The sequence below is a fragment of the Meleagris gallopavo genome, chromosome 11, assembly GCF_905368555.1.
Source record: "Meleagris gallopavo chromosome 11, MGAL_WU_HG_1.1, whole genome shotgun sequence".
Taxonomy (NCBI): domain Eukaryota; kingdom Metazoa; phylum Chordata; class Aves; order Galliformes; family Phasianidae; genus Meleagris; species Meleagris gallopavo.
The window spans coordinates 3,294,474-3,320,644 of record NC_139414.1 but is presented as its reverse complement, the minus strand read 5'-3'; the positions used below and the strand labels follow the sequence as shown (position 1 = coordinate 3,320,644).

The 26,171-nt window shown below is 47.6% G+C and overlaps 1 long non-coding RNA gene across 1 annotated transcript in view; it reads left to right on the top strand.

Moving 5' to 3' along the window:
• LOC146543605 (uncharacterized) overlaps positions 1-25,247 on the top strand; it is a 105,782-nt gene extending 80,535 nt beyond the window's left edge. The window contains exons 3-5 of the long non-coding RNA XR_014885499.1: positions 13,411-13,560; positions 13,966-14,095; positions 18,098-25,247. This is a non-coding gene — a long non-coding RNA (uncharacterized LOC146543605). The remainder of the gene's footprint in view (positions 1-13,410; positions 13,561-13,965; positions 14,096-18,097) is intronic.
• The last annotated feature ends 924 nt before the right edge of the window (positions 25,248-26,171 follow it).

Genomic DNA, 26,171 nt, shown 5'->3' with positions numbered 1-26,171 from the left:
TCCCACCTTGCCCAAAGCAAGAGAGGAGGAAATGGCTTCAGCCCCTGCTCCTTGCAAAGGTGAGGAGGGGGCTCTCACAGCCTTCATCGGTCTGGAGCAGATCAGTTGTACGGGCTGGCTTGAAATGAAGGCTGGAACTGAAAGGATGCAGGAAACGGCGAAACTGTATTGAAACCATTAAATGCCTGGGGAAATGTGGAGGAAAAGTGTAACATTCAAATGTGCAGAAGAGTTGATTAAAATGTCACTGACTCCTAGGATAAAACAGGTCTTTTCTGCAGGCCCCTCATACTGCAAGCTGAAAGATGTGGCTTGCGGAAAGGCACCTCCTGGGGAGACAGTGATTCAATGGTGGTGAACCAGCCCAAACAAGGCTCAAAGGAGAAATAATCCATTCCATGCCCATCAGCCCAGAACCAAGGGCTGCTGTGTGCAGGCAGGCTGGCTGCTGTCCCCTGCTTGTCCCCTTGGGTTCTGCCCTACCTTCCAGCTCCCAAGAGCATCTGAAGCCCTCCAGCAAGCCTTTCGTGCAGCACTTCTCCAACAAGGAGCTTTGTAAGCTTTTTACAGCTTTTTCACTTCCAAATGAGTGTCTCATAACTCAGCACCAGCTCATTCTGCACTTGGGGCTGTGTCCATGCAGTGGATTCCTCCCCTGCCCTGTCTGAAGTCAGCAGGAGGCTAGGCTGCAATGGATGTTGGCAGTATGGAATTCACTGGCAAAGGTTCAAAGCAAGGGTCATTGAGATGCCAGACAGCTTCCCTTCGAGCTTGAGTTTGCTAATTAAAAATGCATTAATAAATCCAGTGCTTCAGCCACAGCCATAGTGAAGGGGCAGTCAGGAGCTGTGAGCAGTGAGGAGGCACCGCTAGGCAAGGAAAGCCAAAGTGGCCCTGAAGATGCCTGCTAGAACCCATGGAGGAGATCCTCAGTACTGCCTTGCCTTCTACAAGGCATCAAACGTCTGCATTGCCTTCCTTCTTGCCAGAGATTTTGGCGGTGCACCTCCCCATATCCATGAAAGGAGCACCCATACATCTCAGGCAGCCACGCAGAGCAGTGAAGGGTTAAGTGGTGTCACAGTCTCCCAGGTTAATGATGTCCCCAGATGATGCAGGCAGAGCATTATTTACTGAAGACACCAAGCAGGCAATCGTTCTTCAGGAGCAAGTGATAAATCTTGCTACGTCTCAGTGATCCCATCACCGCTGCTTACAGCAGCAGCAGCTCAGGGCTCTGCCTGCTCCATCCGCTGGAAGGCTGGGGCTGGCAGAGAGCCACACTCCCAAAAGGCTAAGCAAAGAGATAAACAGGGGGTATGGACCTCAAATAAGCCCCACTGCTTAGGCTGAGGTGTCCCCTTGCATATACTGGTTGCTCTTCTCATGAGAAGTTTGCTGGCTGTTGGTGAAAGTGGAGGGAACAGCTGTTGTGGAGAAGTAAGGAGACTCCATGTCCTTCCTGACAGCTCCCAGTGAGTCCAACACTCTGTGCCCATAAATAACAAGACAATCCCACACCTTTTCAACATAAACTTTGATCTGATAAAGGATTTGTCAAGTTGAATTGCTACTAGAGCGATTCACCAGCAATTAATGCTTTCCATTGGAACTGTCATGCACCAGGAGCAGAGCGTGATTATTTATGGGAGCAGACTGGCTCTGACCTCTGCATGCTGCTGCAGAGCTCTGCTGAGCATTGCTGGCAGCTAAGCATGGTGTATCGTGTGCCTCCCTATGCGTGCGTGGCTTTGGTCACCAGCCCTGAGGTCAGTGATCAGTAGCCACATCCCCATGACCTGTCTCCATGGGGAACCCAAAGCACTCTAAAGCTGACCCAGCACTGCTCTTGCAGAAGCCTGGTAGTAGTGCAGCTCCTTATGGAACTGAAAGTGGAAAGGGAAGAGAATGAGGATGCAAAGGCAAGCCATAGCTCTGTGGAACTGGGGGGATTATTGGCATGCTGAAGGGCAGGAACGTGACAGAGGAACATGTTTGCATTGAGCAGCTCTTTCCTGAGGCTTCTGGAGCTTGGTGACACAAGTGTTCATGGGATGGAGGCCAGGGATAAGAGGGAAATAAATGTACCATGGTCTGCAGCTGTACAGAAGAGTCACACTGACATAAGGGAGCAGTGGAGTTGTGCACAGCTATAAACTCTTATTAAAAAGTGCTGAGACTCTTCCTGGGTCTGGCCCTAACCTTCAGCTTCTATCTTTCACCTTTTGCTGTAGGATGTGATCATGCCCTCCTTGGGAAGAGCTGTAATGGCTGGTCAGAAAGTCACATTTCTGTCTTTGTCAACCTACTCAAGCACTTCAGAGGGGGAATGGCCATCGATAAATGGATTTTCTCGTCTGAAGCTCTGCCCAGTTGAGTTCTTCAATAAATTAGCATGCCATTTCCTGATGTGCTGCTCAAATGTATAGCATGCAGCTGGCGAGAGGAGAGTCAGCTCCTGTCTGCAGAGACAGGGTCATGTCCTGGTGGAGGAGGGGATGTAGTGGCGTGTCGCCGAGTGTAAACCTATGTGGTGTCCAGAGAGGGTTGTTGTTAATTGGATTGAAGAAGACAAATGGCCATTAGCTCAGTCTCCAAAGGACCATAACTGTACTAATAATGAAGCTGAACTCCCTAATACTGATCTTTAGTATCTGTGAAGTTATGTAATGGATGGAATATCGTTAAGCAAGAGGAAAGTGTCCAAGAATGTGGATAGGGGGGGAGTTTACAGAATTTGCTAAGATTTGGTGCTTGCAGCAAAACTTCAGAGCCAGCTTCTCTACAGCAAGGAGACCTTTGAGTCTCATTTGTTATCCTCCTTCCCCTCATTTTTTTTTAAGACAAAATTACATTCCAGGCAATGATTGCAGTGACATTAAGCTCAAGTGATCAAAAACTGTTTTGCTGCACCAATGTCAGCCGTTGAAGGGACAAGTGCTTGTGATGAATGTTTGATATCTGCCCATCTTGCTTGATATGCATCCCAGGAGAAAGGCAGGGGACAATCTGATCAGCTCAGCAGTCTGCTGGCATTTCCGTGGCCTCTGGAGCCATATTTCTCAAAGAATGTAAGCCTGGCTCGCACTCGATGCTGCTTTGACAAGGAGCCTTTGGCCATGGCTGTGGGACAGAGGAGGTTTTCTGTCAGAAAACACCAATTTGTCATAATCGGACCTTTTCACAGTGCTAAAGAAAACTCAGGTAGGAAATAAGCTTTCTATTAATAAAGTTGGGCTAGAACTAGAGCCGCAAGCAAACCAAGGCACTGTCTTGCATGCTCCTCTTTCACCACCAGTCCAAGGTACCTCTGGGCCAGGGAGGATGAAGTGGGAGCATCCTGGAGCTGCAGACATGACACACAGGGATTGTATGCTTGTGATAAATCACCAGGTGACAAAGAGATGCTTTGTGTTCATCCTGAGCTGCCAACAGCCCTGAGAGACCTTTACTCATCACACCACGAAGTGTGGGGTGCTCCCATCTTCAGGGGCACCCCCTGGCCACTCAGAGCTGCATTAACAGCTGTAGCTTGAGTAAAGGTACGTGGGCTTAAGGAAAAAAAGACTTCCTCTGTTTTGGAGGAGTCACAGGTAGATTTGTTTCCCTTGAAGCAGAAATGCTGCAGCCGTTCCAGAAGCTTTCGGCATAGTCTTCCATAACAATCACAGTCTCCTGACTGCATGATCTCCAATAACATCACCTAAGTGATTTCCCCCCAGGCAATAAGGTTAAGTCATGGGAAACAATTTCTATTTTTAATAACATTTTTGCTAAATATCCTGTCCCTGACTTTCCCCAGAGGCTCAGAATCCATCTGCAATAAGGGGGCTTTAAAAGGGCTTTAATAATAAATATAATACCACCATTCTTTTATGCTTGTAACTATTCATGCTTGAGTGAATTCCCTGATCTTTTTATGGGTCTGTTGAAATATATTGTCCAAGTCAAGGGCAGGCCTGTTTTTAAGCTGCTTGCATTCCCCTGCTTTAATTCTTTTTATCTCTAGGTAACAGTCCAGATAATGCGGTTCTGGCACTGTATTTATCCACGCACAGCAGCAGCAAAGCCCAGGGAGCAGCACACAAAACCCTGCGCACCCTGAGGGGCTGGGTGACTACCCAGTGCTGGCTCTGCAAGACCGTAATAACATTCTTCTCAGTATCTTTTCAGCTCAGCCCTATACACATCCTGCAAAGGCAAAAGTTGCCCTCCCCAGTCTTTTTATTCACCTACAGATTTCAAGCTGCTTGGAGATTCTGTGACTTTCTCCTCCTTTAGACACTCCTCAAGAAGCACACACCGTCTCTCTGAAGCTGTAGGCCCTAATTACTCAGAATGACCTCACCTGAGACCCCCGCCACCCATCTTCAGCCCTGTCAGCTCCACTTAACTCAGCTCTGAGCCCTCAGCCCTGACCTGAGCTGTGCTGTAGGTGTGTCTGTGCCATCCCCAGGCTGCTGCAGAGCCTCTGTAGCTTCTTTCCTTTGAGATTTTTCAGCTGAACTGCTGGTTTCTCTGCCTGACCCCTTTCATCTCAGCCCTTTCTTCTGCAAGCAGCCAGCAGTGTTCCTGCCCTGGCTGTGCCTTTGCTCGGTGCTTTCTCGTGAATGAGCCAGCCAAGTCCTCCAGGGCACAGCTGAGGGAGTTTGCCCTCTGAGCATGACAGGCTGAGAGATGGAGATTTCTGAACTAATTTGCCGTAAACAATGATCCATAATAGGTCACTTCTCTCTTCAGCAGCTCAGCAATTAAATCCATTGGAGACATGAATGTAATCGGACTGCTGGCAATTAGTGCTCGCAGGCCCTGGAGCGGTCTGGAGGGCTCTACCAGTGATTTCCATTGCACATACGTGGGTTTTATTTGTCTTCTGGCTGCGCTGTTCCAGCCCAAGAGCCTTTTTCTGAAGGGTGGTGGAGGATCCAAGGATGTGAGGCCTGTGAAAATGAAGGCTGCTGGGCAAGAAGCTGTGAGGCACCCTTGCCATGCTGGGCTTCCACGCAGAGCAGGGAGGCCAGGCCAAATCCTGCTCAGCCCTGCGGTCTGTCTGCCCATCTGTGGGAGACACCAGCTTGCAGTGGGCCAAAGCGGGCTGTAGAGGGGTCCTGGTGGCTGTGTGGGGCTTCGGTTTCCCCCCGAAGGAGAAAGGGATGGCTAATAGTGAGGTGACCAAGCAGGATCCCTCTGCTAGTTTGCAGGAGGTGTCAGAGAAGAGCTGGGGACTGCAGGTGGGAAGTGGCTGGACCACCCCTGCCCCACAGTTAGGGCAAGCTGCTGGGAGTCAGGATGACAGCAGTCACTGATAACTCTTCTAGGTCCAAGCCAATAATGCCAATCTGTGGACACCACTGCAGCAACTGCAGTGAGAGAACAGCACCCTCCTGGCACACAGAAACAGGTTTGCTCCTATCCATGGCTTTGAGAGGCCCAGGAAAATAGGATTTATCTCAGGCTAATAGGGGAAAAAGGAACAAATTAGAAAATAATACACCAGAGCCGAGACTGAAACACAACAAATTTTAAGTTCTTGAATGAAAATATTTCTAATCCCAGTTCAGAAAGCATGAAGGAGCTTTTTGATTTGAGTCTATAGAGCAGAAATTTAGCCAAAATCCGCCTTTTTGCCCAAAGATTTTGGGCTGAGGCCAGGCGTGGAGGCTGTCTGACTTCCTGCTCAGCAGCTCCCTGGGACAGCGCAGGGCTGGAGGCAGCTCAGCCCAGTCACCTTGCATGTCAGGGACTTCTGTGTCATTTCCAGTTGGGACCATTAAGTATCAAAGCCCATAAAATCATTCATCCTCTTCTGCTGTGGCCTCTTTGCGCTGCCTCCCCTTCTCCTTCATGGTAAACTGTTTCTTCCAGTAGGGTTTGTCTGAGGAACTCTGGATTTCAGCCACATATTATATATTATTATTTTTATCTACCCTTCTATTTTGCTGGGCTTCTGCACATGCAGGATCACTGTTTTATCTGCAATTTTAGCAGTGAGGATGTGAATTAGAGGATTTTTATTTCACTTGTGGCTTTCCATCCACTATTGTGTATTAAACCAAGCTTCGGTTGGAAACAATAATAATAAATATCCTTTGTGTTTTCCCTGTTATAATGTAGTGATCTGTTTGTCGGTATGAGAGAACTGTACTGCAATATCATCACCCTACGTTCTCAATACCTCCACCGTATCCCAGTTAATTATACGGTGCTGCTGTTTCATATGGACCTCAGTAGGATCATTTTGCTGCAGACATTATTCTGGGAGGAAAGCAGATGCTATTAACTTTAACAAACAATTTTTTAACGTGATCAAACCCACCCAAGTCTGGCTTTCTGCAGAAGTCCCAGGAGAAATCTGTGCTGCAGATGTACATGCTGGCATTGTCAGCATGAGTGGAGCTGGCAGGATTCCTCCAAAGAAGGAGAAAACTTATTTTTTGATTGAAGAAAGCTTACTTTCAGGGTAAAAAAGATGAGTATCATCAGTGGTGGGTTGTTTTAGGGACCTCAGTCTTCCCTGCTGTCCTGCCAGATAATTCATAACTGCCACAAGTTTCACGGGAAAATGCATTTAAAATATAGTCATTCAAGAGACAGGAAAACACTGTTGGTTTATTTCATTTTCTTCTTTACTAAACCAAAGTTTGGAGAGGCCTTTCATTTTTGACAGTGCACAAAGTAATTCTTCTGGAGGGACGCAGATGGAAAATTAAAGAGCTGTTTATTCGTGTGGTTTTTACCCTGTCACAAAGCTGGGCAACTTTGGGGACCTTCTCCAGTGACAGCATCTCAGGGCAGGCAGGAACCTTTGGCACTGTATATCTGAGATCCAGTTGACCAGATCGTACCATTTTTCAGCCTCCTGCTCCTTCTTTCCCTCCTGTAACTGCCTGCTCAGGGCAATGCCTTGGCTGTCCGCTCTGTGTAAATGATGAAAGTCAAAGAGCAGCAGCCCTAGCTCAGAATGGGGACACATGAGATTCTGTGGCAGAGGGAAAAGGGAGGGATTAGCAAGGCTTAACCTCGGTGCTCTGCAAGCCTGCTGCTTGCTGAAGGGAGGAGAAGCCCTCCCACCTCTGTGGGAGGGCTGGTGAGCAGGGGTCACTGCTGGCTGCAGGTTATTTGGGGACATGGGATGCACTTCAGGCATGTTTTGGAAAACCCTCTGCGAAGCAGCAGGGGTGAAGCTTGGTGTGGCCCAAGATAAACACCATCTGTCAGTTCTTGATCAGTCTGTCTTTAAAACTTGGTCCAGCTGAGAGCTAGCGATCATTATTGGTCTTTTCTGTAGGTTTTGCAAGGAGCATTTCCATTGAAATGCATGGCCCGACCTTCTTCTCAGGCAGAATAAATAACCAATAAATTATTCAAAGAAGCATTTAACATAGGTGAAAATTAACTCTTACATCAGTGCAGGCAGCCAGTTCCTGGCTGGGTTCAGCACTGTTCCAGCTCAGAGTGGGACTGGGAGCATCCTGAAGACCTCAATCCAGGGTGGGATGAATCCATTTCGCTGGGAGCAATTTGTGGTCCTCCAAGATCCCTCCTTGAACTGCAGGGGTTGCAGGGGGTGTCCTGAGGATGGCAGGAAGCTGGGATGTGCCTGGATGGAGCTGTGCAAGGGAGGTGGAGAGGTAGGAGAGGCAGTCACTCTCTTCACGTTGAGACAATATAAGAACTAATCCTGGAGAAAACCCCTCTGATCATGGAAGAAAATAGACATCTTTCAGCTTTGATGGCTCTTGCTCCTGCTTAAAAAGGGAATAAGTCTGTTTATGAAAGAAAGGGCAGGTGAGAAACTAGATCCTGCTGCATGGATCCAGGCTGAGAAGATGCAGCCTGGCAGGATACAGCTTCTGTCTTGCATCTTGTCACTGAAAGTGACTGCTTTCCATCACGTCATCACAGCCAACTGTGGTTGTGGGTTGCAGAGGCCCCCAGGACTTTCAGCCCCTCAAATGCTGTGCACCTGGATGCTGCTTGGGGCTGGTTTGTCAGAGGTACACACCAGGATAGAAGAGTGCTGATCTGCACGTGTTCATCTGCACCATTAGGGTGCTGCTTGGAGGTGGGTGTGCAGCCAGGCAATTCTTCCTGCTGCTTGCTCTTCTGATTTGAGCAGTTTCTGCCCCGATGCTGGCTCCTCGGTGTCCTCAGCCTCCTTTTCATCAGAAGTTACTGCTGCTTTTGTCCTGCTGATGTAACTTTTGTCCTGGCTGCTCTGTAACTCACTCCTGATGTGCTCCTGGAGTTAAATTGCATGCAGGGGTCACTTGGCATGATGTCGTCTCTCATTTAATCACTGCAGATAATTTAAAAAATAATATTAAAAAAATATCCCTACTTAGCTAATTCATGCTGGAGGCAAAGTAAAGCAGAGAGGAGCAGAGGCAGCCCAGGGCAGTTCTCAGGTGGCCATACCCAAAGGATGTACTCCAGGTCATCAGACAGTCCTTGATTTACCTTCCTCGGTGCCTGGAAAACCATTTCAAAAGCTCAGCCCCATGGGCAAGGAGCTGGAGCTGCCTGTCCAAGCTTTGCTGAGCAGACTTACCAGCAGGAAACTCAACCTGAGCAATCCCAGGAACAGATAAAGACCTGATGAACATGACCATGCTCCCATCTGCAAGTGCCACCTTTTCTCTTGTCCTTTGGCCCCTTATCCTTCAGAGGATGCAGCATTCCATTGTTATCCTAATAATGTTTCATTTTAAGCTACCCTGTCAGCTTCCCTGATGTGACTGAAAGTTTCTGAACTCCTAGGAGCCACAGTTCATCACACTAAGATGCCTGCTCTTCTCTTTGCTCCAGTACAGCAGTTTCATTACCAGGTTGCTCTCCAGCATTTGACTGCTTCTTGGAGGAGGTGAGAGTCTTCTGTATTCTAAGGACAGCCTTTAAACCTTTGTCAAAAAAACCTGAGCTCCCTGCATAGGTATGGGTTGTTATCTAAGGAGCTGTAAGCTGAGTAAGGTTGTAGATGTGTTGGCAGTCTTGCTTTTCCCCCTGTATCTGTCAACCCTGGTGTGTATGTTGGTGAACAAGGCATTTCTTCAAAAGCCTTAGGCATTTCAAGTGGCACCACGCTGTTTTTTTTGGGGGGTACCATCAGGACATTTATTACTTCTAGTCGGGAAAATCATCCTTCCACACCAGCTCTTCTCCCAGACCCCATCCCAGCATTGCCAAGTAAGTGATTTCTCTTGTCCTCTGCCTCAGTTTCCCCATCAGCAGGCTGAAAATAGTGGAAATCAACTTCACCTTGCTGAAATCCACTGAGGTGAAGGCCGCAGTATTTATTGCTGAGCAGAAACTGAACAAGTTGCTTGTTTCCAGCTAATCAGTGTATAATACTAAAGGTCACTCCAGTTGTAAAAGCAAGGTGCTATTTCAGTCCGAAAGATTATTATTAAAGTGGAAACAGAAAATAACCTGAAAAGAGGAATTGGAAACAACACAAATGTTATCCATATTTCACTGAAAACAAGAAATTACTCGAGTCTTGACAGCATCCTTCCTCCTACAAGGATGGATTTTTATAACAGTGCATTATTAATAGTCACATCAATGCGTGACTCAGAGGAGAGATTATCTGGTAAACAGAAGCTGGTTGGGATATTGCCATGTTACATTAACTTTATTTCCGCTGGGCCACCTATTTCCACCAGTTCAGTCTTTTTCTCTTCTTGTCGACGAGGATGTTTGAAGTCATTTCTGCAGAAAGCCCCATTTGTTCTCAACACGGGTGCTTGCAAGAAGTCTGTGCTTTCTGCAGAAACAAGATCTTTTCTCCATTTCTACAAGAGACCACAGAAAAGCCCTGAATGTCTGCAAGGAGATGGAGGGGCTGGGAGCATTCAGGAGGGTTTTGCTGTAGCTCTCTATTGTCGCTGGTGACTCTGGTGGTCTCAGATCTTCTCTGTAGGTGCCAGAGAAGAAACCTTCACCCTAAAGAGCTTCTGCCTTGGGGGTTTTTGTAAGGACTGAAGTGCTGAAAAAGCTGGACATGTTTTCTGTCTACATTTTCCTGGGAGAAACAAGTCACTCCAAGCCAGAAACTGAGAGAGAATCATTCTGATGGGAAAAGACCTCTAAGATCGTCCAATCCCAACCCACCCCACCATGTCCACTGTGCCTCATCCCTCAGTGCCACATCTCCACAGCTTTTTAACACCTCCAGGGACAGTGGCTCCATCACTTCCCTTCATGCCAAGGAAATAGGCTGTTGGGATGAACCTATTGTGCAGAGGATGGCACAAGCAGGGGCTGGGTCCTGGCTCCACTGTTCTCCTCAGTCACCAGCAATGCCAAAACAAGCAACACCATGCTTTATTTTTAGCTCAGATGCCAGCACTGCCGTGGAGCTTCTGCAATGTATAATCACTACTCTCATGCCTCCGGTGCTCAGGGAGCCTTGCACTTACACGGGCAGGTGGAAACCCTCCCTCAGCAAACATGCCACCAGCTGCAGTGTGTCCCACTGGAGGTAAGGCTGCTGCCTCCTGACATGATTAATAGTGCTAAGCCCCGAGCTTGGGTAACAGCTGCTGCCACGATCAGACCTCCAAATGAGGTGCCAAATAGCAGCGAAGCAGGAAAGCTCTCAAATCCAGGGAGGCCAAAAAGCAGGGAAAATTACTCTTGTTTCTGTGGCATGGGGTGTAAATCTAGAAAACCTCTGTGCACCAGCCAAGCTGGGTTGATATCAGGGGTGTCTGGGTGGGTGTTCAGGACCCTGTTCCAAACAAGGGGTGAACCACTGCCTGGCACAGGCTGCTGTCCAGCAGCATCACCCAGGGATCTGCAAAGCTGAAATAACAGGTGTCATTTGTGCTGCTAGATGTGAGTGCTGTGAGCTGTCTTCTTGGCTTTCTTCTTTTTTTTTTTTTTTTCTTTTTTCTCTTTATTTAGAAGACAGAGAACAAATACGAGAAAATGAACTGCAAATAATGACTAACAGCACTTCCAGTCCAAATATTTGCTCACATAATCATGTGGGAACTTTGAAGGCTTGCAAATGGTCTGCTGCTGTTTACCATCCAGCTGGGCCCAAAGACAGCCAGGATGCTCCTCTCCCAATGTCACAAGAGCTCAGGGCACTGGGAGCTGTACTCAGGGCTTCTCACTGCTCCCAGATCCCCAGAGAAGTGGGGTGTTGGAAGTCAGTTGAGCCCAAGATGTGGTGGGGGTGTGCTGTCAGGGAGCATCCTTCAGATCATGGAATCACTGAAGTTGAAAAAGAGCACTAACATTCGTCCAATCCAACCATCAATCAATTCTGTCTTGGGATGGATGGGATGCTAACAGCCTCCCTGGATGGGGAGCACTTAGCATCTTTGCTTTTAAACAGGACTTTGCTGACCATTGCTGCTTGCAGAGGGTGGAGAGGTGCTTCTCAGGTTTGAGGCTGGGTTGAAACCAGTATTTCCCAATTCACTCTTTAATTTCCCCCCTAAGCTGATGTTTTAAGGAGCATCGTGCACAATGGCATTTACAGATTAAGACTACACAGTTCAGGATGTATTGTCATTAGCAGCCAGGCACTTGCTGGCCATTAAAATATGAGATCCTGTGCAGAACACTGGGTTCTATTTGTGATCAAACCCAGCATGCAGGTAGCAGGTGGCATTTCTACAGCTCCTGCAGGGAATATATCCCAAAACGTCAGATAAAATTATTCTGTTCTTTCTATCAGCCAAAAAAAAAGTGAAAAAAGGACTGGGGGAAGAGGAAGAAGGAGGGGGAGAATGTTTCCTCTAGTTAAGAATTAATATTTTAGCTTACGAGTGGCATGACAAAATTAAGAAGCATTGGAAAAAAAAAAAAAAAAAAAAAAACAGCAACGGGCAAATGTTACCTCCTTGTTCCCACTATTTTCATCTTGTAAATTCCCAACTTTGGTCCTTCAGGGCACACATCCTGTCTCAACAAAAATACTCACAGACCGTGGAATAAGTTTTTTTCCAAAATGTGCTTTGAAAACAAAGAACTCCTGGCCCTTAATGCATTACTCCCCAGTTAGTGCTTCCTAACAGAATGTTCCCTAGGCAAGCAGCTCTGGGTGTCCCTGTTTGAGTGGAGGTTGGACCAGATGGACCCAGAGGTCCTTTCCCATTCTGTGTCTCCATGACTCCACCTATTCAGTTATCACTAATCCCTGTTTCTCTCCCAGTGGTATTTTTCCCCAAATGACACCAATCCATTCCCAATCCTGGCCTTGCAGGAGCCACCACACGTGCCTTTGGATGCCTTCTCCATAGTATTATTGCTAAATCCACTTTTAAATGAAAGGGGAAAAGAGTAAACTCAGCTATTCCCACCTGCAAACAGGGCTAGCTTTGCTAATTGCCATCTTCTCTTCTATAATTATCAATGCTAATAATTACATTAAGTTGGGGAAAGTTGTTTTTTTTTTTTTTTCCTTCTTCTCATCCTTGGGAAATTATAATTTATTGCCGCTGGATGCTCACTCATGGTCTCATCCCAGCAGCTCAGTGCAAGCAAGATGTGGGCGTGCTGCTGGCGTGCTCTTCCTCCAGCATCCCTGGAGATGCTGTTTATCTTCCTGCACCCAGCGTGTCGTGAAGCTGAGAATGGTTTATCTCCTATTTTAAAGAGCCTCGCTGCGTTATGGCCCTTGTGCGGCATCATCGAAATCTATGGCAACCATTAATGAGATTTGTTCTTTTTCAGGAGCTGGGCTGACAGACAGAGCAAGGACGGTGGCCTGAGCTTTGGCTTGGCTGCCGGATGGGGAATAATTCTTGTGGGCCCCTTTCTGCTTGTGTGAGCGTTTTCGGAGCATCTTCAGGAGCAGGAGCTCTCCTCCGTCGTATTATTTTTGTTTGTAAATCCTGGCTGAAGAAGGATCTCAGCTCCAACATAAAGCTCCATCTGACCTGAGCAGCACGGGGCAAATCTGGGATCAAGCCTGTGAAGAAAATAGGTTTATTAGACTTATAAATTGAATCTGGAGTTCTTGGTGCAAATAAACTAGTATGCTCCCAAGTGATTCTGCTTTAATGAGCGTCGTCAGAGCTGCAGGTCTCACAGATGTGATAAAGCCTGGACAATACCAGGGTTGGACAGCCAGGTTTCAGTGTGCTTCTGCCCAGCCTGGAAGAGCTCCCTCAGCAACACCACGGCTTCTTTCCCTAACGATGGAGGGAGGTTCCCAGTGTATTCCCAGCTTCCTCCACTTAAAAACTTCCCACCCACAGACATCCCAGTGCATCCCTTTGGAGAACAAAATGCAAGGGGAATCCAGAGATGATGTTTGGCTTCCTGCTGCTGAGACAAATAGTGAGGCTGCTAAACTCTGCCACTGTCCCATGCCCTTTAGAGTGGAAAGATTTTGTACTCCTTGCTCTAAGGTAATATATACTTTAAGCAACGTTTTTTTCTTTTTCCTAGGAAGAGGTGGGTTGCTGCCTTTGGGAAGATTGTGTCAGCAACTGCACACAGCCCCGTCCTGCACATATCCTGCTCGTCTCTGCTTTGATCTCAAAAGCCCTCCAACCCCCATGAGCATCACCCCTCTTCCAACTTACCGCAGCATGCGCAGTGAGTGCTCTGGCCAAGCACCAGTTTGCCCCCAGTTTTTTCCCCTATCACCTTTCCACCTCCTGTTCCCCTCTCCCTGCTCCATCTCACTCATCTCCTCTCCTCCCACTCTAATTCACGCTTTTCCAGACACCTTTCATCACTGCCACGTCCTCCCTGCTCGCCCTTGATCCACGGTGCAGTAGCAGGATGGGGGTGGCAGATGGCCGCGGGGCCGGGGCTCATCCATCACCGCGGGCCGGGCTGTAGGGCCGAGGCAAGGCAGGGTAATTGCTGGCTGAGAGGAGGCATTTTTCACCGCTGACGAGGAGGAGAGGTGCGGGGTTGTGCTAATGCCACGGGGAAGGATTAATTCATCACCATTTCTATTTTTTTTTGCCCTTCTTTTTAATTCATCCTTTCTAGATTTACGTGGCAGCGCTCTCCAACGCCAGGCAGCTGGGAAGTCTCCAGCTGAAACCTCTCCACAAGCTGATGGGAAGCAGCGAGACCCACGCTGCCTTCATCATTGTCATCCCCATCAATGGAGCCAAAGGTCAGAAAACTTCCATCCCCCCACCTTGTGGTCTCTATTTTGGGTTCCAGTGCTGCAGCAGCATTCATCTTCGTTACATCCATGGCATGCCATCAGCTCGCAGGTGATGAGGAAAAGCAGATGCAGTTTGTGGTGAGCCAGTTGTTCTCCCATTTGTACATCCCAAAATGAGTTTCAAGATTCCAAGCATGCTTCACACTGTAGGGTTCTCTACAAGGAACCCCCAGAGGCAAAGTGTGCAGTGCACAGCATCTGGGATGGATGCGACCTTAGGACTGAATGCAGTGTGGGGAACAGAAAAAGTCAGAAAAAAAAAAGGGCAAATGTGTTAATGGAGGGAAAAAGAACATCATGTAGTTCCCTCTATTCCTAGTTTTATGCTTTCAGCCAGTTTTGAAGCGACTGAAAAACTGAGAATTTCAAAAGAATGTTGTGATTTTAGCCGAGTTCAATATTCTTTTTAATATTTTGAAAATTGAAAGTCTTAGGCAGCTGAACAGAACTTTGCCCACTGACAATTCCTGTTTAGAGAATAAACCTATAAGAGAGTAAATAAAGGCATTATAATGGGAATTGGCAGGAGTAAACCATTCTATGCTGCAGTAAAATTTAATTCTAGGTGGTTTCAGTTGCAATCTCCAAAACAAACCATGAATGCTGCTGTCCTGCAAATGCATCTCTATTGGGAAGCAGTTCTCAGCTGTGTCCAACCTGTATTCCCAAAGGCTTTCCTTTGCCATATGCCTGCGCTCAGCTGCAAGTCATTCATGCCGTGCTCATGAGAGTGGGCATCCACCTCACTTTAGTCTTTCAGACCCGAGGTGTCAAGCCTAAACCCACCACCATGGTTCTCTTGTTCTTCAGAGGGAGATTGGTACTGCAGCCTCTTCAGCTCTGCAGCCATGGTGTTTGCTTCCAGCTGACTACGCTCAGGAGGATGCACTGGGCTGCTCAGTGCTTCCTATTCCTCCTCCTGTTACGTTTTTCTTCTCTACCTGCCTTAACAACACTCTGTTTATACTATCTTGGGCCAAGGATCGAAGTGCTATTCCCCCCTTCCAACAGCAGTGCCTTCCTTTGACTTGCTTTGTTGTAACTTTTGCATTGCCCAGGTGCTAAGTTATTCATTATGCGCAGGCTGCAGAGACAATTGTATGCGTTCCTCTTCCTGCTTGTGCAATATTTTGACATTTCCCCGTGCCTATTGGAATTCAGTCTTGCCTTTAAATAAATATCTTGCTTTCCCATGGGAAGAGCTCCAGGAGCTCCTACCTCAGCGCTGCTTTCCAGCTGTCTGAGTTTTCCTCTACAGCATCTTGGGTGATGGAAATGTGGAGGAGTTAGGGGATTTTGTTTGGGGTTGGGGATTTTTTTGAGTTTAAAAAGAGCAACATCAGATTAGGATTCCAGCAGCCTGCATCCACCATTTTCTATGGTATGTTATTTTTTAGCCAGAGATACTCAGTTTTCAGGTCAAATAGGAAATCAGATTGCTAAATGAGAGAGGGATTGTAGAGATTCTGTCTTCTCATATTTCCAGGACTGTGGAGAAGCAGAACATCAACAGCAAAAATCAATTGGTGTCGAACCAATTTCTAAACAATGATATCGTTTTGACACTAAAAACCAAATCACTATAACGTGTCTCAGAGGATGGAATAAACCAATCAACCTGAAGAAGTAAGACATGGTAGCAGGTGGGGCTGTCCACTATGAGTGATGGGGGAAAGTCCATGGACAGAGTCAAAGTATACAGTTCGATTATACTGTTAAGCAATGCCCCAAAGGACAGATATCAAGGATTACCCAGCTCAGGTGTGTTTGGCAGCAGTTGTTGCCTGCTCAGCACACTGGGATGTTTCCTGTCTCCCATTTTAACTTTGCTTTCCTTTGTCTGCATTCTCAGTGCTTATCCTGCCCTAAGAGACATGGCCATTCCCACCTCCTGGTGGCACCTCACACCTCCTTGTCACCTCATCAGCCAGGCATGGATCCCCAGTAGTGCTAGTGGGATGTTCTTCGGTGAGATATTTTTGCACAAGGGCTTTCACTCTGCTTTAACCAAGCAGGCACCCCACTGAGGAGCTCTAATACTACCCAAACCATAAGAGAAATGAGGATGCAAGTTGCTTTTCACCAGTCAAGAAGACTGATCATGGCCCTGATGGTGCCATGTATCATAGAATCCTGGAGTCATTTAAATTGGATCTTAAGTGTCATCTAGTCCAACTGCCTTGCAATGAATAGGGACACCTACAGCTCCATCAGGTGCTCAGAGCCCCCCAGCCTGACTTTGAATATCTCCACAGATGGAGCATCCACCACCTCGCTGTATGACCTGAGCCAGAGCCTCACCAGTCTTCTTAGTGTACAAGGCTTTTTCCTTATATCCAATCTAAATCTCCCCTCTTTTAGTCTGAAACCATCTCCCCTTGCCCTATCAACATAATTTGGATAGTCTCCGAGATCTGATTTCCAGCTTCATTGCAGGCAAGCTGTCTCAGCTGCCTGCTATAAAGGTCCTGTGCTCTCCCAGGACCCGCAGGAGGAGATGGGGCTGTGAGCTGGGTGGACCTCATGCCTGGTCTGGCCCTTTGCATCACCTGTGGGGATTGTGAGCCAGGGCAGACACCAGAACACAAACAATTTGCTGCAAATTATGCTTATTGGCAAGCCACCATGTTAGAAATTAATCTTGTTACTTCCCACATGTCAACACTCCTTCTATTCAAAAGGAAAAAAAACCCTCCTTACTCTGATTTTAATGCCTAGCCCATGTTGTTGTTTTAGCCCTGCTTGCTTCCAAACCTCTTAGTGAGGCAGGATCTGATGGTTTTCAGGGAGCCCATGTGGTTCTCAGCAGCCAGCCGTGCTGACTGATGCACAGAGCAGAGGGAGATGCTCACAGGCGCACGCCCAAAGCAAACCCTGGGGTGGCTGAGCCCGTGCCGTTCCCACACCCTGGAGCAGCCCACACACAGCTCTCAGCTCTCAGCCGTGCTCTTGGTCATATTTGGAGTTCTCAGTTGCTTGTCCAAGCTGTGCAGCAAGGCCACGATGCGAGCCTTTCTCCGAGGAAGGTGCCTTTCCCACCGTTCCCATACTGACAAGAACAGCTCATGGAACAAGCAGAGGGAAGGGCTCTGTGGTGTGTGATGCAGGGCTGTTGCTTCGTGCTACCACGCACATCACTCAGCACGAGGCCATAGGGCAGGCAAGGCTTCATGCTCACACCAACCTGAAGATTTGTAGCCCAACACCCAGCCCTATAGCCTCAGCACTCACAAACAGGGTTGCTAATTCAGGGTTAGCTTGAGCAATCGAGAATAACAGGTTCCCTCTTTTCTTTTTTACTCCCTTTCTTTCAAACTGGTAACTTACAAGCAACAGGTTCATGTTTCTCCTCACATATGCCTCACATATTTGCCTTTGTTGTTTTGGCTAAAGCTATCCTCTCAGGACCCCCCGAGCACACCGAGCAGCATATGGCCTTCTACTTGCTTCATTTCCAGCCCTCATTTTTTCCCACAGTAAACCAGACTTTTTCAGGCAGTACTAATCCCTAGTGCCTGTCACTGGTAGAGAAAAGCATTAATAACTGCAGTTATCCTGGAAATATCTGTCACCCACATTTGTTTTTTGTTTCCCTTTGGGTAATCATGCTCCAGATCTAATTACTGCAGAAATTTCTTTTGCTCCAACGAGCAGCATTTTGGGTTACCTCCCCGGCTGGTTGTAAGTCAGCTCTGCCGGCTGCAGGAGATCCATATTGATGCACATCAGCTGAGGACCTGCTGCTTCGTGTCTTTATTCCGTGTGTGGCTTGGGGTTGATGAGTTGAGGGTGTGATGGTTCACGAAGACACGGGATCAGGCTTGCTCTGAGGCAGCATCTGGAGCCCAGCAAAGTCAGGGAGAGATGTTCATTGGGATGAGTCACTGGGAGAGCCAGGTAAACAGGCTGGGATGCTTTCATCCCCTCCTTTTGCCTGCTTCATTTCAGGGAGCTGGAACAGTTCTTACTGCTCTCATGCCATGGCGAAGGAAGGTGCCACGGGGAAGCTTCCATGAGAGTGTTCATTGCAACCCATCAGCCACGCTTGGGAATCCCATTGGGAAGCCACCATCTCATCTGGGTGAGTTTTCTCCCTCTTTTTGGCTGACTCACATGTGAGAGGCAAAATGTCAGGGATGCGTCTTGTGAATGCACAGCACGGCAGGCTGTGGGGTACCTGGGGGATGCAAAGAGCAGCTGACAGATGCTCATCCCGCATTTCCTCAAATCTCTTCTGGATCACTGATAACACATGCATGAGGAGGCATCTCCTCCATCCATCAGTAAAGGCGGGACCAAAGCAATGCCCAGGGGGAGCATCCTGGCTGCTTGCTGAAGGCTCCGTGCTGCCAGCAAGAGCAAGAAGCATGCCAGCATCATCATTTCTCTATCATAACCATGGGTCACAGTTTCTGATCAACAAAAAATAGTGAACAAAAGCACCCAATTGCCACAGGGTGACCCAAATGCAGAGCATCAGGAGAGCCTGGCAGCACGGCCAGAATATTGGCCCCAGGGACTGGAGTGGTAAGCCTGAAACAAACACTTACAGCAGCCATAAGTCAATGGATTTGGGATGTTTTCTGGCTTAGTGTTGGCAGCTGAGGCCATTGGGGATGATTGATGTTCAGGATGAGGCTCACCAAAGCACTTCTACTTACAAAGAGGTAAAAAAAACCCTTGATATATTACCCACAAGAGGGAAGAGGGAACTAGTGAGTGTTGCATGTTTGCTGCCCAGCAGTGCTCAGGTCAGGAATGGAGATGAAGGGGCTGTACAAAAGGTAGGGAAGGGGGAAACCAATGGAAGGCAAGATGTCCTGTCTTCTTCCCTTAATTAATCTTGGAAGGCGATGACAGCGTAGGATGAGAAATGGGAAATAAATGCTCTAATAACAGCCCTTCATGAAGATCACTGTGTTTGACAAATGAGCTCAAAGCCACAGGACCAGGAAGCAGAGCTCTGCCAGAGCATTAGAGCAAGCATGGCGGTCAGAAGAAAGGGGTGGGGGGGACTGGGGGCAAGAAAAGCCCTCACCCCCTCCCAAAATGCTCCCAGAAATTCTCCAGCCCCACTGCTTGCATTCTGCAGAGCAAGACCTGCCACCTGCCCAGGAGTTGCTAATGGGTGGCTAAAAGCAGGACAGGCAGATGCAGCAGCAGTGTTGGTGTTCCATGGCAGGGGAGGATGCAGGAGCTCGGAGTTGTTCCTGCCAGGGTATCTGTTATTGCTTTGGACAAATCGCTGGATTGCGTTGTGCGCTTGGAGCCTCCAGCAGAGAGGGGTTGTGAGAATAAGTGCAAGGAAGGCTGTGGGTGTGTGAAGGGTCAACATTGGGAACCCCAACATTTGGTGGGATAAACAAAGGAAGAAATAGAAGTCAGTAAAAGCAGAGGATAGCACAAAGTAGAATAGATGAATGCAGAAGAACAATTTCTATAAGCAAAAAAGCCCACACCTTGACACAGAAGGGATTACTTTTTAATATCATCCTTGTTGCTCTTCCGGAATTCTTGATTTCTCCAGCTTCGATCTGGGACATGCAGGAGGTGGCCGCTGCCATCACAGGAGTTCCTCCCCCAGACAACCCACACCATAAATGTTATTGCCCTGTAAAGAGCACGCTGCAGCTTGTCAGGGATCCCCAAAGCCAGCATTAGAAAATCAGCAGCAGGCACCATCCCCATCCCCCAGCCTGCTCTGCCATTCACTTCCAATTATGCTAAATCAGGACTCTGAATTTTGGATGAGAGCCAAACTGCCAATCCCATAATCAGTTATGAACGACGTGGGCAACATCTATCTAATCTGTAAATGACCAGCTAGTCTGAGAGGCTCCTGTAACAACGCTGGAACAGCCGCTGCGTGGGTAATTATTCACGTCTGGAAAGGGGGAAAAAATCCCTTCTGGGAAGTGCTGTTTTATAGGGCATCAAAACCTGGTGCTGCACATTTCCTCAAGGGTAAGAAAAACTGTAGGAAAATGAGGGGAAAAAAAAGGAGATCTCAAGATTGGAGTTGAGATTTTGGCTGTTTTCAGGGACAAGCTCCGTGACCCCAGGGCTTGTGGGCATCATCAGGTGTGATGATCACAGCAATGCAGGTGCAGCAGAGGAGGGATGATGTTCCTTTTCCAATCCCACATGGTGAAAACCAAAGCAATGCCACTGCTTTGCTGGGTCTGAGCATCCCTTGCACGAGTCCAAAGGCTCAGTAGGGAGGGGATAAGCTTTATGGGAACAGCTTGCTTTTCCCTGTTATCGGGGTGCTCTCTGGCACTGCATTCTCCCCGCATGGGCACGCAGGAGGAACTTCCAGCCTTCGTCACTCACCCTTCAGCACAGAGCTGAGCCTCCATCTGCTCTGACGCCTTTCCCATCTCCTGCAGTCATCAGCAGCGCAGGTAAGGATATCAGCAATAAAAAATTAAAAGCTACAATAAACATTATTGATGCCATTCCTAACGAGACAGAGAAAGAGAAAGAGGGGATGCTGCGGTGATAAATATCGTCTGTCAGCAATAAATTACAGCCATCATTAGGTTTCTACAGCGGGGCCTGACAAATTATTTTGTGGAAGTGCATGCTTAGCTGCGTCTCTCACAGTCTCAGCCATTCGGAGGCTGCACCTTAAAAAAAGATCAATCGGATTGATTCTGTATTGAGCTGGGATGCACAGCGGCGTGCAGGAGGAGTGCTTGGTGCTGGTACTGCTGCCATTGGGCCTCATCCAGCTGCTGCTGGCTGGGATACAGAGCATCGCTGAGATGTTCTGTCTGGGGCTGCAGGCTGCCCTGATCCTGTGTTCTGCAGGACATAAGAATCAATGCCCTTTTTTTAAAAATAGTGAAGGATTCTTCCCTTTGATATGATGTGCTAGGAGCTCTGCCTTCCCTTTTTTGCTGTCCTGTCTCACAGTGCACAAAGCTGCTGGGAGTCCTTGTCCTGTGCCTGGGCCATGAGTGACCCAGAGACTTCCTCCACCACGCACCTCATAGACTTCAATTTGCAGACGAATGGAGAGAAGGGAGGAAAAAAAAAAAAGCCCGTTTCAGTGCGGTCTTTACAAAAGCCATTCATCCCGGTGCTTTTACTAACAGGCATCAAATGAGATTCCTGCAGTAGATGATTTGTTTTGTCCTTCTCCTGCCGACTCAGATTAATCTCTGCTTCTGAAGTGGTGGTGTCATTTCTTGGAGACGTACGGCACCAGGAATCACGGAGCCCCATAAATTCACCTCAATTCAGGATCCATCCGTCTTCCTCCCCGCTCTCCATCCTCACACTCTGCAGGGCAAGGGCAGCCCCATGGGTACCACGTAAATAGCCCGGCCTCAGAGCAGGAGCAGTTGGAGCACTGGTGGGATGCTCATGGTCGAGAGCAGTGCCTTCTGCTGCTTACCTGCCCTTGGGACCAGCACAGAGACAGAGCCATGGCCAAAGGAAAAGCAAAGAGGCTGGCCGGTGAAACAGATGTTTAAGCTGTGTAAGTACATTTGGAGGTGTTTTACACGCAGACATGTACATACACACATGTATAGGTGGGTATGTTATTCCTCAGCAATTAAATCAAAGCTCAGGGGTGGCAGCAGCACCGCTGTTAATTATTTATGGAGCCCATATTGTGACAAGCAGGAGAGCAAGCTCAACCTGTCCGCTGAGGAGTGTACAAGCTCCATCAGACACTGACAAACCGATGTGGGAACCCAGAGGGCTGGCAGGAGCCTGGCAAGGCTGTAGGGAGGTGATGAGGCTTTGGCACTCACGAAGATTTGGCTGTTTCTTAAGCAGTAACTCACACAGTGCAGCATCCACCACTGCGTTGCACCACCGTTCCTGGAGCAGCAGAAGATGGAGGTGACACTGTGGCAGTGACAGGTACCCAGCAGAGGACACTTCCCTGCCCCAGGGACATCTCCCATTGGGAGCCATCATTGGTCTCTGCCCACCCCTCGCCCAAACCACGCAGCCACCACCTGGAAGCGGAGCGAAAGGCCAGCTGTTTATTTTGTATTAATTTTTAAAGATGACTTGTTTCAGCTGAGTGCCTGTCTATCTATGTCTATTTGCCACTGCTGAGAAGATTCATTACTTTGATGGATTCATGTAATTTTTCCAAGTGCTTCAGGTGACAAACAAGGCAGTGCACTTCTCGCAGGGGCTCTGAACTGTGCCAATGCTGGGGGCACGTGGTGAGGATTTCCATTATTTGTGAGTTATTTGTGCCCAGCTCCCATAGCCAGGACAGAGCACCTCTCTGGGTAGCAGTGCTTGGGAAGGAATTGGGGGTATTTGGCTATGTCCATAGTGTGGGCAGACTGCTAGGGCTCCAAAACCCATCTCCCCGAGGTGGGGAAGAAAGCTCCGGTTGATGCACACAAATACCAGATTTTCCTGCTCCTTTTCTGCTGTCTGAAACTCAGCGCCCGCACAGCAACTGCATGGAACCCCAAGGAGTTATTCCATCATCAGCATCACTACTGTGATTTGCTGGATCACCATCGCAATCAGCTCCAGCACCTCACGAGGAACCTGAATAGGAAGAGAGATAGGCAGAAATGAAGCAGAGAGAAAAGGGAGAGGTCAGGAAGGATGAGAGCACGGCAAAGAAGTGGCCAAGGAAAGGCACTGCCTACACAGGGATGCTGGCAGCTCATGGATCCTGCCTTGCTTTTCTTGCAGCACTCTCAAGAGGAAAAGATTTCATCCCAAGTGCTGCTCCTTGAGCAGGCATAACTGTGTGGGCTCTGGAGGAATGAATTAAGCCAGGCAGGCTCAATCACAGTTGTGGCAGAGGCAAAGGATTTATGGCTGCAAGGCTCAGGGATGCAGGATGCAGCGTGATTCCGCAAACCCTCCTGCCCAATGTCACAGGAGATCACGCTGGGTCCAAGAGACAAAGGATGCCCTGGTCCCGTGGCACCCATAGAGGAGCGCCCATGTCCAGAAAATAACATTTCTATGCCATCTGCTAGGATTAAGCAGCCCTGGGCATCTGCATCCAGGCCATGGCAGCTAAGGGAAAAATCACAGACACCAGAGGTACATGGGTCCTGAGTGTCAGAAGGAAATATTTGGCTGCTTTGTACAAACAGGCAAGGGCAAAGCTGAGAAGCAGAGGTATTTGCTTGTTCCTCACCCTTCATGTAATGAAAAGCAATAACAGAGGAGAGTGGGAAGGAGAGGCACTAACAGCCTGGATTTATCCAGCTGTTTGAGAAAAGTCTCTACTGCTGACCTCTCGATGAAAGTGTAGATAACTGTTTTAGTTTTCAGAGAGGATAGCCTCAATTCTTGCAAAAATCCCATTTCTAGTCTTCAGGGGAATGAGCAGGGCCTTGATCTATAGCTCCAGTTTTCAAAGAGCAAATGAAATGCTTTCTCTTTTCATCCATATCCCATAAGGGCCAACCATCATGAAAAATGGGAGTGCCTCCCTCAAAGGAGATTACCAGTGCAATTTCCTGGCTGAAAACCTGGGTTCTGTTCACCGCTGCTGTTGTGGGTAAGAGTGTCCCAAGCCTGCTCTTGCTTTTGAGAGCCTCCTGCATTCAGCATGCAGTGTATGATGGGGAGCAGGAAAGGAGGGCAGGTCAAGGGGAGGTGGGGATTTAGAAGCTGGAGGAAGGAGGAAAAGGAAGGAGAGAAAAAAGGAGAAGGAAAACAAAGACAAAGATGAAGATGGGGAAGACAAACATGAAGAAGACAATGGCAAAGAGCAGATATCTCCTCTGGAAGCAAGAAGCAGACATTGGAATTGAGTATTTTCAGCCTTTGAGTTTTGACCTGGGTTTTGCAACCCACAAAAACATCTTCATTGCTCCCTGGAGAACTTGTGATCCATCCAGCAATAACTGAGAGAGCACGTTGGGAGATGTCTGACAGAGTGCCTTTGGGATTCTTTTGAATCTGTAAATGAAGAGTTTCACTTTCCTCTAGCAAAACATCAGGGCAAAAAGAGCCACGTTCCAGGTTGACCAAAACCAATAATTCTTTTAGTTTTCTTATTTGAGCATGGCTGTGGGTCGTTTCCATACCATCTTATTCCCAGGAGTCACAAAAAGCAGCAGCTCCATTGATTTGAAGCAGGCTCATCTGAAAACTAAACTCCAGAGATTCCCAGTTTATTGGTGCAGCAGCAGGGATGACGTGACAAGAGCTGAAGAAGGGCACAGGAGCTGCTCAGGAAAGGGGCAATTTCCTGCCTGGGGCTGAAACCATTCACACATTTGAGGCTTGAGACACTTGAAGATTTCTGGGAAAGAAACAATGGATTTGCTCAGTGTTATTATTTAAGTGACAAGGCTGAAAATTGAAAAGAAAATCTGTTTACCAAAAATAACAATAGTTGAGATTTGTCATCACTGTCAGACCCATGCAATTTCATAGGTTTCATAAGCTCTCATTAATTTTCTTGTTTGGGAGGATTTGCTGTTTTAATGAAACCTATTTACACTGGCAACTGCTGGAAAATCATTCATTAGTGGACAAGAACTATTGATTATTTTCATCCTACCACTCAGCCACTTAGTAGCCAATTTCTGGAACTGAGAAATAAAGAAATATCAACCTTGTGGTCCTGCTCCTATTTCCAGCAGAACTTTTTTCTCCTGGATAACAAATTCTGCCAACACTGGGACAACACAACACCAGAGAAACCTCTTCTAATATTTACATCCCATTGCCATTGTCTGAAGGTCCCTGGAGAGCAGGGTGGCTTCAAATTGAGGGCTGATAGCAAGTGCCCACATGTATTTCCTAAAGCATTTACTGGTTGCATGGAGAGAACGAGCAAAAAAAAATAATACAAGCTTTCAACAATCACCTGGAAGTGTAAGATTTCAGACATTCTTATTTTATTATGCAACATTTGGTGTGACGTGCAGATGTCCTACACTCTGGAGGGAGCTTTCAGCTGCCAGTTGTGGGTTTGTCACTGTGTTTTGGCTGGTGGCTTTGCTCCTGCTCAACAGAGAAAATTATTTAACTATTGTACTCTGGAAGGAGCCATGCCTTTAAACCTTGGCCGACTGCATGCACTTCAATGGGCTCAGTGGAGAGGAGGAAAAAAAAAAAAAAAAAAAAAAAAAAAAAAAATCTATCTCACCTCCTTCTGACAGACTTGTAATTAAAGAAGATTTTTCATAGAGAACATCTGTTTCTCTTGACAGATATATTCTTGTTGGGAGAAAAAGAAGTGCCTGAAAAAAATAGTTTGTCAGTCTGAGCTTTTTATAGGATTTCATCCAAGAATATTTATCTTCAGGCTTTTTTGACAAAAAGTTGATATTTCCTGTGAGAAGACCTATTCTGATCAAGGCTGATCTTCAACAAGCGCTGCCAGGGAGCCCCAGGTATCTGCCTCTGCCTCCTCCGCAGCCCCTGGCATGGGGAAATGCAGCTTTCACCCTTCCAGCCACCCTGTCAACAACACCCATCATTAATGCAGCATGAAAACATCAGAGATGAAAATGAATGGCAGGCCGAAGGGATCATGCTCTCAGCTACGTGTGTATCCAAGAGTATATATGCATGTATACGTACATATAAAGGATTTTCTTCCTATTTCTTTCCTGAGTTGAGAGCACTGAAAGTTTCTCGTGAGTGATTTCCCAGTAGTCCTCGTTAATTCCTTAAGCTTTTCCGCACCTCTTTTCAAAGCCTAAAGTTCAAAGACACGGAAAGGAGCTGTCTCAGCATTTTCTCTTCCCTTTTTTCTTTTCTAGATTTTCAGCAAAGCCCAATCAACCCAATTATCTTATTTCTTCAATTTTTTTCCCCCCCTTCCTCGGAAGAAAATCATCTATGGGACTCAACCGTGGCTTCCAGACACCAGTCCCTTGGGAATTCACTTCTCCACATGGCCATAGGAACTGCTCTGTTCCTTGATGGCTGTTGGGTTCCTTGGCTAAATCTGCTCCTCAGTCCTCCCAGCACGGGCACGGGCACTGGGATGTCTCCTTACCTGGAGGCAGCCTGTCATCCATCCTTGTCCTTCTACAACACAGAATTTTCCAGGGTT